The 11,565-nt window shown below is 45.7% G+C and overlaps 1 pseudogene; it reads right to left on the bottom strand.

Annotated features, from left to right (window-relative positions):
- Positions 1-2,556: 2,556 nt before the first annotated feature.
- LOC124717435 lies at positions 2,557-2,677 on the bottom strand (annotated as a pseudogene).
- Positions 2,678-11,565: the final 8,888 nt, after the last annotated feature.

Here is an 11,565-nt window from a genome sequence, read left to right as displayed (position 1 = left end):
TTCGTATGGAAGTGGACAATGATTGGCCGTGGAACATTTTGTGGACAGACGAAGCCCACTTCCATCTGACAGGATATGTCAATACACAGAATTGTCGAATATGGGCAACGGGAAATCCACACGCGAATCAACCAGTACTACTTCATCCTGGAAAGGCCACTGTGTGGTGCTGGTTTACGGCAGCATTTATCATAGGACCATATTTTTTCGAAGAGACATGTGCTTCCGGTCCTGTTACCTGGTAAGAGCTAAAAGTGTCTTTTGCGCAACCACGTAATTATAGCTCTCCAACAGCGTGGATGTGTGGATGGGATCATTTTTATGCAAGACGGGGCACCTCCGCACATTGCAAATCTAGTTAAGCAACTGCTGAAGCGTCATTTGGGAAATGCTAGAATTGTTAGCCGCCATTTCCCTACAGCCTGGCCGTCCCGATCACTAGATGTTAATCGTGTGACTTCGGCTTGTGGGGCTATCTGAATGATGTGTTCTGTGTTCCGATTGGAACTGCATTGAAGGCACCCACTGCGCAACACTTTACGAAACACTTCGATCAGTTGTGGAACATGCTGTTTTTCGATTTCAACTTGTTGCAGAAAAGGGTGGACAACATACTTAGCATGTTTTGCGCCAGTCACACGGAAATTAATAATAGGATTTCATTTTGATCGATGCTTTTTATGCGGTTTTGGCCTCAGGACAATTAAAAACCGAAACGATTGATGCTTTTTATGCGCTTTTTGCCCTCAGGACAATTAAAAACCAATTTTTCCCATCCGATGTGATATGAGCTTGCCGTAGTGGATGGGCTGATGTAACTAACAGTATGACGCCTTTACATCCATGCACACGGAGTAGTACATTTTGTTTAGCGTCAACGTACATCTTAGGCACTGTTATATGATTCATTTCTCATTTGTAGTCGACCGCCTTCTATTGCTACATTTTGTGACTATTTTTCTTCTCCCGTATGTTTTGCCCCTTCTCCGATAATATTTCCTGTTGCAATTTGACTTCATTCTGACCAGTGGTGTTATTACTACAGCGGTTTGAAAGTTTAATTATAATCATCCTATATATATGTACTAAATGATACGCCTCGTGTCGAAAATAAGAACCTGCACCCGTCGATACACACATATAATTTGCGTCGAGACTGTAGGATCACGCAAACCATTCTGCCTCATTAAGGCATTCTTTCAAATCTTCCATGATTCTCGCATGTTTTCTCCTTGGAATCTTTTCCTCGGTACACTTTGTCCCTGGTTTCTTTGGGACTTCAATCTCTGACCCAAATTTCCACTTGTCTCTGTGTATGTTTCTGTCTTGTATTGGATCGATTTGCGCTTTTTCTAGGTCAATTCTGTTGGTGACTCTTGTTGGCGATAGCCTACTGATGTGCCCACAGAAATTTAACCTTCTTTTTATGACATCTGTTGCTAGGTTTGACGTTTTCTATGTGGTTTTCGTATCGTATAATGTGTATCCCTCTTCTGTCAGCTTTGGGCCCAGAATTTTTCTTATGATTTTGCAATATAGCTTCAGTATGCCTTGCTTGTCGCTTTTCGTATGGAATGTTAGTGCCTGATTATCATTGTTACAGAATCTTGTACCCACACTGTGTTTTTTATAGTCTGACATAAACATGAACTAAATGATATGCATGTCTCGAATATAAGAAAGTGAAACCGTTAATACCTTGTCACAAAAATAATAACTGAACAGGCTAATACTCCACGTTAAGAAATCTTGGTACCGGGGGCGGCGAGGCCTATACCACCTGTCAGCTTTGGGCCCAGAATTTTTCTTATGATTTTGCAATATAGCTTCAGTATTCTTTGCTTGTCGCTTTTCGTATGGAATGTTAGTGCCTGATTATCATTGTTACAGAATCTTGTACCCATACTGTGTTTTTTATAGTTTAACATAAACATGAACTAAATGATATGCCATGACTCGAAAATAAGAATGTGAAACCTTTAATACCTTGTCACAAAAATAATAGCTGAACAGACTAATATCTCACGTTAAGAAATCCTATACTGAACAGTCTGATAACTCGTCTGATAGGGGACTGATGACCATAGATGTTAAGTCCCATAGTGCTCAGAGCCATTTGAACCATTTTCAATAAGCAAAACACACGACACATTTACAATACATCAAATTGGGTCGAATTGGATACTCAAATGCTGTGAAGGTGAAGTTGTCCATAAGCTAGATTGTGACATTTATGACGAAGTGGTATGTGGAGCCAATTCCTTGCAACTCAATTCTTAAAAGAAACACCCTACCAACCCAACATTACTTGCTGCTACAGTAGTGAGAACTCAGACAATGAACACCCAAGACAGAATACTCCATCATCAGGCCACATGTGGCCCACCGGGACCATCCGACCGCCGTATCATCCTCAGTTGAGGATGCGGATAGGAGGGGCATGGGGTCAGGACACGGCTCTCCTGTTCGTTATGATGGTTTTCTTTGATCGGAGCCGGTACTATTCGGTCGAGTAGCTCCTCAATTGGCATCACGAGGCTGAGTGCACCCGAAAAATGGCAACAGCGCATGGCGGCCCGGATGGTCACCCATCCAAGTGCCAGCCACGCCCGACAGCGCTTAACTTCGGTGGTGATCTGACGGGAACCGGTGTATCCACTGCGGCAAGGCCGTTGCCACCCAAGACAGAACAAAGTTAGAAAAGATGAACAGGCGCGCTCTGCTGAGCTCTGATTATCACCCAGCAAAATTCCCTAATCTACCGGTGCTGCGGACATACATTACCAAGCTGTCTTTTTAACTGCAAGAACACGATCTGGAGTACCGGAAGCGATGGCTGGTTGCTTCGACGTCCCGTCGTGGTGATTATAGTGTCGCGAGTATAGCCCAAAACAAATTATCGTGGTCTGGTTGTTCCAGACTAAAGACTTCCTAGAGAGACGAAGAACGCCCGCCACACAATCACTGACGGTACAGTGATTGATTTTAATAAGCGAAGTCACACAGTAACTCCGATACAGTCAACATTATCCAAAACTGCTCAAGACAGACAACATAGGCCGCTTGTACGCAGAACGCTCAATTGCCAACTGTACTCGGAAAGTTACATTGAAGTCGAAAATTCGTCAAACAGTTACAATTAAATAAAAGTATATTAGACAGCCAATGGAAGGCAGGGTGTCCAGAGCAGCGAGAGCTCAGTCTTGTAACCTACTCCGACCGAAAGGGGAGAGCCGACTCTCTCAAGAGCACCCGTACAAGCCGGACACAGAACATTCCCGCCCCCACGACAGTGGCCGTGGTTAAACGTTCCAATCAGCAATTCGAAAACCGGCGGAAAATTCCACTCTATTGCCGACGCACAACTAGTCCACCAATGGAGATACTTGGCGCAAATTTCTGCACCGATTTCGCTACGTCACGGAGCTATCCCGTGAGCAAGCCAATCACAGTTATGATTTTGCAGAAAACGCGGGAATTTTCCCACCAAGAATTCCTGGGAACACAAGTCATTCCCACGCCTCGCTGGTAGCCCGCCAGAAAGTGTTTTCACAAAGATTCTGCGAAGTAACGGAATCTCTAGCCCAGCCGCTCCGTCAGGCCCTTGTGGGCGTGTCGCCCCCGCTCTTATGACAATGTCGGCGTCTGGAAAGTATCCACTCGATTCCCTCACACCCGTCGGCTTAACCCTTTCAAGATCAGCAGAACCCGCCTGTCACCAGACCACCCGGATGACCAGAGACACTTCGTGGGAAGTCCGCGAGTGAAGGAATAGCAACTTTTCACCACATGCAATTAGAGAGGAAAATTGAATTAGTCAGAGTAAGACAGAAATATGAGAGGGGGCTCATGCCACCTCTCAAGTTCACCTACTGATCTGGCCACTAAACTCCCCGTATTCAAACCGAGTCGAGAATCTCCTCGATCGGGCTCCTTACGCCATGGACTCTCAATTAGAAACCTAACATAACTAGCTACGGCACTAGAGTCGCATGGCACCTTCTCCCCGCACGTCCGCGCTGTGACAGTGCGTAGCTATGTCGAACGCCTTTTGCAAGTCAAGGAAGACATCTCCTTGGGCTCCTGCTTTCTGGGTCGGGTGCACGAACAGAGCTAACTGTTATTGAAACGATGGTTTTGTGAATTTCATGTTCGATGTTACAGAGGAGATTTTAACTCATAATAAGCCATCATAAAACATGTTCCAAAATACTACAACAGACCGGCGTCAGTGATATATGCATATTGTTATGTGCGTTTGTTAGACGTCCCTTCTTAAAAAGGTAAGTTACCTGCCCTTTTTTCCTGTCATTTGCAACGCTCCGACGTGTGGTACGTTGCTGCTAGAAATGTAGCAAGTTCTTTCCTTAGTAAGACAATGCCAATAGCTGGAAGTGCACGGCAGAATCTCTGTCTTGTATTCCATAGCATGGCCGCTAACAAGGTAATGTTCTGCAATAACAGATGTATTCGCACGTTGCAAGCGCGTGCGACGCTTATGTTAAATGTACCGATTCTCCACGGTATTGATGGTGTGACGAATGTATGACATGCCACGACTATAAGACAATCGGCTGACGTAAACCCAGAGCATCCTTAACGTATCACGAAAAAGAGATTATCGCCAGTCCCATCCCTTACGGCTATTAGCATCCAATACTGTGGTTGCATGGTACAAAATACACTACTGGCCATTAAAATTGCTACACCACGAAGATGAAGTGCTACAGACGTGAAATTTAACCGACAGGAAGAAGATGCTGTGATATGCAAATGATTAGCTTTCCAGAGCATTCACAGAAGGTTGGCGCCGGTGGCGACACCTACAACGTGCTGACGTGTGGAAAGTTTCCAACCTATTTCTCATACACAAACAGCTATTGACCGACGTTGCCTGGTGAAACGTTGTTGTGATGCCTCGTGTAAGGAGGAGAAATGCGTACCATCACGTTCCCGACATTGATAAAGATCAGATTGTAACCTATCGCGATTGCGGTTTATCGTATCGCGACATTACTGCTCGCGTTGGTGGAGATCAGATGGCTCTGAGCACTATGGGACTTAACATCTGTAGTCATCAGTCCCCTAGAACTTAGAACTACTTAAACCTAACTAACCTAAGGAGATCACACACATCCATGCCCGAGGCAGGATTCGAACCTGCGACCGTAGCGGTCACGCGGTTCCAGACTGAAGCGCTTAGAACCGCAAGGCCACACCGGCCGGCTTGGTGGAGATCCAATGACTGTTAGCAGAATATGGAATCGGTAGGTTCAGGAGGGTAATACGAAACGCAGTGCTGGATCTCTACGGCCTCGTATCACTAGCAGTCGAGATGACAGGCATCTTATCCGCATGGCTGTAACGGATCGTGCAGCCACGTCTCGATCCCTGAGCCAACAGACGGGGACGTTTGCAACACAACAACCATCTGCACAAACAGTTGGACGACGTTTGCAGCAGCATGGACTATCAGCTTGGAGACCATGGATGCGGTTACCCTTGACGCTGCATCACAGACAGAAAGGCCTGCGATGGTGTACTCAACGACGAACCTGGGTGCACGAATGGCAAAATCGTCATTTTTTCGGACAAATTCAGGTTCTGTTTACAGCATCATGATGGTCACATCCGTGTTGGGCGACATCGCGGTGAACGTACATTGGAAGTGTGTGTTCGTCATCGCCATACTGGCGTATCACCCGGCGTGATGGTATGGGGTGCCATTGGTTACACGTCTCAGTCACCTCTTGTTCGCATTGACAGCACTTTGAACAGTTGACGTTACATTTCAGATGTGTTACGACCCGTGGCTCTATCCTTCATTCGATCCCTGCGAAACCCTATATTTCAGCAGGATAATGCACGACCGCCTGTTGCAGGTCCTGTACGGGCGTTTCTGGATACAGAAAATGTTCGACTGCGGCCCTGGTCAGCACATTCTCCAGATCTCTCACCAACTGAAAACGTCTGGTCAATGGTGACCGTATAACTGGCTCGTCGCAATACGCCAGTCACTACTCTTGATGAAATGTGGTATCGTGTTGAAGCTGCATGGGCAGCTGTATCTGTACACGCCATCCAAGCTCTGTTTGTCTCAATGCCCAGGCGTATCAAGGCCGTTATTACGTCCAGAGGTGGTTGTTCTGGGTACTGTTTTCTCGGGACCTATGCACCCAAATTGCGTGAAAATGTAATCACATGTCAGTTCTAGTATAATATGTTTGTCCATTGAATACCCATTTATCATCTGCATTTCTTCTTGGTGTAGCAATTTTAATGGCCAGTATTTTAAATAGTTTCCTAGCAATTTTAAGGGTCAGTAGTGTATGTGGGCCGTCGAATGACGTAAGTATCATTGGCCTTTTAGGACCTTGTATATACGTGAAAACTTTATAACTGCAAACTAAAGAAATGGGTTTCAGGACAAACTACACTATAACATACCATTTCCAAGGCACCTAGTATTCTAGCCGTCTTTGAGCATTATAGTCTCCCGGTGTCTGGAACCACTGGACACATTCAGGCTCTGGATGTTTGTACTTTCCGTCCCTACAAAACAGTCTGCAGCTACGCCTTAAAGGATAGCCAGTTTCACTATAAGTTCAACGACAGATTGTTTTGCATTCGGTCAGTTTTCTTCAACACTTTACGCCAGTATGGTTGTATATGGACTCCTTAAGGGTTGATACCAGCTGAACGTGTTGCACGTTTTGTAGCTTGTAAGGAGTTCGTATTTAACCCGTGGTATAACAGCCCCTAGCACCAGTTACTGCACGTAGCTCTTCATCACGCCGCCAGCTCCAGCGAAACGGGTAAACACCACGCTATAGTGTAGGTAAAGGCTGACTTCCCTAATTAACAAGAACTATCGTATCTTTACACTGTTCATAATCTGAAGATATGTCAGGACCTGTCATTTCAATAAATGTGATATTGTGTACTTATATTTTTTTTAATTGAAAAGGTTCTGTGTTTTGGACTTTTTAGCCTTGATTACGCAGTGTAACAAATTATTCCTTGATTCGCGCTTAGAAGCAGGACTGAGTACGACGCTTTCGACGCTGCGCGGAACGGGATGTGTGTTCTTGTATTCCACTTTTTAGAGGACACAATAGACGGGAGCAGCACATCAGCAGCTTCTCCCTTCAGACGTAGCAATCAGCGTACACAGGCAGCAGGTGTTTCTCACACAACGGAGGCGCTTCTGTGGTAATGGAATTGCTAGAGGAGTCGAAGAGGCTGCTGTTTACCGTCTCAGCAGTGCAGCGCGTTGCATCGCGCTTTCCCACGTCTCTCCTCTATGGACAACAGACGCAGCTGATTGATCAGCCGTCTCTGACGTGTAAAGAGTGTAGAGAAAGTGGGGCGGGGGTGAGATCGGGACGCAAATTTCCACTGGGAAGAACACAAAGCGTTCTTCCTTCCCCCGTGAGTGATAACCTCCAGAGTTATTACCATACCTCCCACGGAGTCTGACAAAGCAGATGTTCCGTATTTGCTGAAGGCGAGGTTCGTATACAACGTAGGTCAGTCGTGTTTCACAAGTCTCTCATTGTTTAATATACACCGGCATGCGAGACTCACGGACGGAAGTAGATTTCGCAAGATGTGCCACTGTCTAATAACGTAGCTAGATGAAACTTGGACTATACATAGAAAGAACTGCTGACGTATAACACAGAAGGTAACCGAAAGAAATACGTAATGAGACGAGCAGAAAGGGAACTTTTATGCAAAGAGATGATTGAACTGAAGTCACCGCGACTCACGATGGCCCGCTGGACATTACAAGAGGTGGTACACCGCTCTTAAGGGGGGAAACCACATTAGGAGGCTGTCTGATTTATTGCGATTTTTTTGGGTGGGAAGAATTAATTAGAACTTAATTAAATTTTGACATCATTTCATCTATATTTCGAACAGTTTTTGTGAATTTTTTGAATACTTTCAGCCAAAAATAACAAAGTTACGCTGTGATGTCGGCTGAGGTTCGTGAGTACAGTTCTCCAATTGCGTGCAGTGTAGCCATTCCCATTTTCATCTGAGGTAAAAAAAGGTTTTGATTTTACATTAATAACTTATTTTCTAAGTGTATGAACGTCAATGCAGGTGGAAATAATGAAAACTAAAAAAATTGCTGGCGTTGGAACAGTTTACTTCGATTTTGACGATTTTTTCTCTAATTATGTAAACAATAAAGCACTCCGTCTTCAGGCCACAAGTGGCCCATCGGGACCATCCGACCGCCGCGTCATCCTCAGTTGAGGATGCGGATAGGAGGGGCATGGGGTCAGCACACCGCTCTTCCGCTCGTTGCCCGCATCTCGTGGTCGTGGGGTAGCGTTCTCGCTTCCCACGCCCGGGTTCCCGGGTTCGATTCCCGGCGGGGTCAGGGATTTTCTCTGCCTCGTGATGGCTGGGTGTTGCGTGCTGTCCTTAGGTTAGTTAGGTTTAAGTAGTTCTAAGTTCTAGGGGACTGATGACCATAGATGTTAAGTCCCATAGTGCTCAGAGCCATCTTCCGCTCGTTATGATGGTTTTCTTTGACCGGTGCCGCTACTATTCGGTCGAGTAACTCCTCAATTGGCATCACGAGGCTGAGTGCACCCCGAAAAATGGCAACAGCGCATGGCGGCTGGATGGTCACCCATCCAAGTACCGGCCACGCCCGACAGCGCTTAACTTCGGTGATCTCACGGGAACTGGTGTATTAACTGCGGCAAGGCCGTTGCCAATTATGTAAACAATAATACCTTTAAAATCATGATATCTCACAAGTTGGTTCATATAATTCGTAATTTTATAAAGTATCATAGTATCACTTTTCATAATGATCGGTTCTATACTTTCTGAGTTAGACTGCACGCAAATGTGAAGAAAGTCATTTCGAGATAAACGTGTTTAAAGAATGAATACTCGGAAACCAGAAATGAAAGGAAGTTAACAATAATGTAAAATGCTTACCGATTAATCTGCTATTCCAGCACCATAAAGTAAGCCTTGTTCTTTCTCATAGGCTTCGTTTTGTGCTTGCAGCAGAGCTTTCCGAGCTTTCCGACCTCCCTTCGATTTCAATGAACTATGTCGATTCTGCCGGCTTACGCACTGGTTATCCATTTGTTCGGCATAATTGAAGCTTTGCGTGCCTACTACAATTCCTGCCTTCTTTACGACTATCAGAAGGGACGAATTTCCTTCACTGAATAAGCCAGCTGCTAAATACGATGCCAATTCAGCACTTTTAATCCGAAGTGCAAGTGCTTAGGAGCTAATCGCCAGATAGCGGAATTAAAACTTTCATTCGCATTTTGTGCGAGGCCACCTAAACACCTCTCCAGTAATTCACCCCGTGATAAATCTTCAAATATGAGAAGAATTTCCTTCTGTATGTCGGGGTGCAATGGAGTAGCGTGCGGTTCATGTTCCATTGCAAGGGCTGTTCGTTTCTGCCACTCGCGCCTGCTGTCTTCTCCCTCTGGGCAATACTCGTGTCGTGGATTTTCATCCGTGGAAATCATGAGATAGTATGTCGCCATAATTGTGCCGATGTGCACTCGGTTCTATGCTCATAAAATCTAAACGAAGGCGAATTTCGCTTTGAAATTTTGACAGCGTATTCTTGGATAGTTAACGATTTATGCAATTAAAAATATCGTATTTTTCGAACCTCCGTTAGGTGGTTTTCTCCCTCAGTGGGGTGCGTGATTACCACAAACGACAATGCGTATTCTGTAACGTGTTCCAATGCTGACCATAACGCTGGTAAAGAGCCCTCGTGCTAGGCAGTCCCATTCCCCCCACCGGCGCGGCTGACAAATGCTGGATGTCGTCGGCGCATACGGACGCAGTGCAACACGCCTCTCCAACACATCCCGCACGTGTTCAATAGGATTTGTCGGCGAAACGGGAAGGCCGGTCCATACACCGAACATCGCGTCGTTCCAAGAGCTCCTTCACCTGCGACGTTCGATGCTGTCACGCACTGCCAGCCATAAAAATGCACCACTGGAAACATGCACGTGGGGAACAAGTGCAGACTCACAGTAACATTGACCGGTGAGTGTACCGTGTTCGAAGATGTGGACGTCAGTGCGCCTTTGCAACATTATGCCTCACAATAACACAGCACCTGGGCCACAAAAATGATAGTGCTTGACAGTACTGGAAGTAGCCACACATGGCGAGAGTTGAGAACACACAAGGCACCCAAGAACGGTGTGGAACAGTCAGCGCCAGATGGCGTGAAAAGAAAACCAGTTTGTTTTCTTCGGACCGAACAAAAACCAGCTGACCAATGTATGACTTGCCACGACTGTAAGACAATCGCCTTACATCTACATATATATTCCGCTAGCCACCAAGCGGTGTGTGGCGGAAGGCACAATTCGCGCCCAAGTCATATTTGCCCCCCTCTGTCCCACTCGCGGATCGCGCGAGGGAAAAACGACTGTCTGAACGCCTCAGTGCGAGCTCTTATTTCCCTTATCTTTCAGTGATGATCATTACGCGATTTGGAAGTCGGTGGTAATAATATATGCTCTACATTCTCGGTGACGATTGGATTTCGGAATTTTGTGAGCAGCCCCATCTGTTTAGCGCGTCGTCTATCTACAAGTGTGTTCCACCTCAAACTTTCTATGAGATTTGTAACGCTCTCGCGATGGCTAAATGTACCAGTCACGAACCTCGTCGCTTTTCTTTGGACCTTCTCAATCTCTTGAAACAGACCCAACTCGTAACGGTCCCATACAGACGAACAATAAGACTGGTCGAACTAACGTATTGTAAGCAATTTCCTTTGTTGAAGGAATGCATCGCTTCAGGATTCTACCAACAAACCGCAATCTAGAGTTTGCCTTACCCGTTACTAGTGTAATCTGATCATTCCATTTGAAATCATTTCGAATAGTCACACCCATTGACTGATGTCACCGCTTCCAAAGACTGATCATTTGTTTTGCACTCATACATTAATGGGAATTTTCGCTTTGTTATACGCAGTAGGTTACACTTATTAATATTGAGAGATAGCTGCCAGTCATTACACCACGCATTTATTTTCTGCAAATTCTCATTGATTTGTTCACAACTTTCGTGTGATACTACTTTCCTGTAGACTACAGCATCATCGGCAAACAGTGTAATGCCGCTGTCAGTACCACCAACCAACTTGTTTATGTAAATCGTAAAATGCAGCGAATCTACTACGCTGCCCTGGGGCACACCTGAAGTTACGCTTGTTCCTGTTGAAGTTCCCCCGTTCAGGACGACATACTGCTCCCTGTCCGTTAGAAAACTTTCTGTCCAACCGCATGTGTCATCGGATAGACCGTAAGCGCGCACTTTTTGGAGCAAGCGACAGTGCGGAACTGAGTCGAACGCCTTTCCAAAGTCGAGGAATATGGCATCAATCTGGGAGCCGGTATCTAGAGCCTGTTGTATATCATGCACAAAGAGGGCCAGCTGTGTCTCTCATGACCGCTGTTTCCTAAAACAGTGCTGGTTTCTGCAGATGAGCTTCTCAGAGTCTAGAAAGGACATTATGTCTGAACAGAAAATATG

Source organism: Schistocerca piceifrons, chromosome 9 (assembly GCF_021461385.2).
Source record: "Schistocerca piceifrons isolate TAMUIC-IGC-003096 chromosome 9, iqSchPice1.1, whole genome shotgun sequence".
In the NCBI taxonomy this organism is placed as follows: Eukaryota; Metazoa; Arthropoda; class Insecta; order Orthoptera; family Acrididae; genus Schistocerca; species Schistocerca piceifrons.
This window is presented reverse-complemented; position numbering and strand designations above follow the sequence as displayed.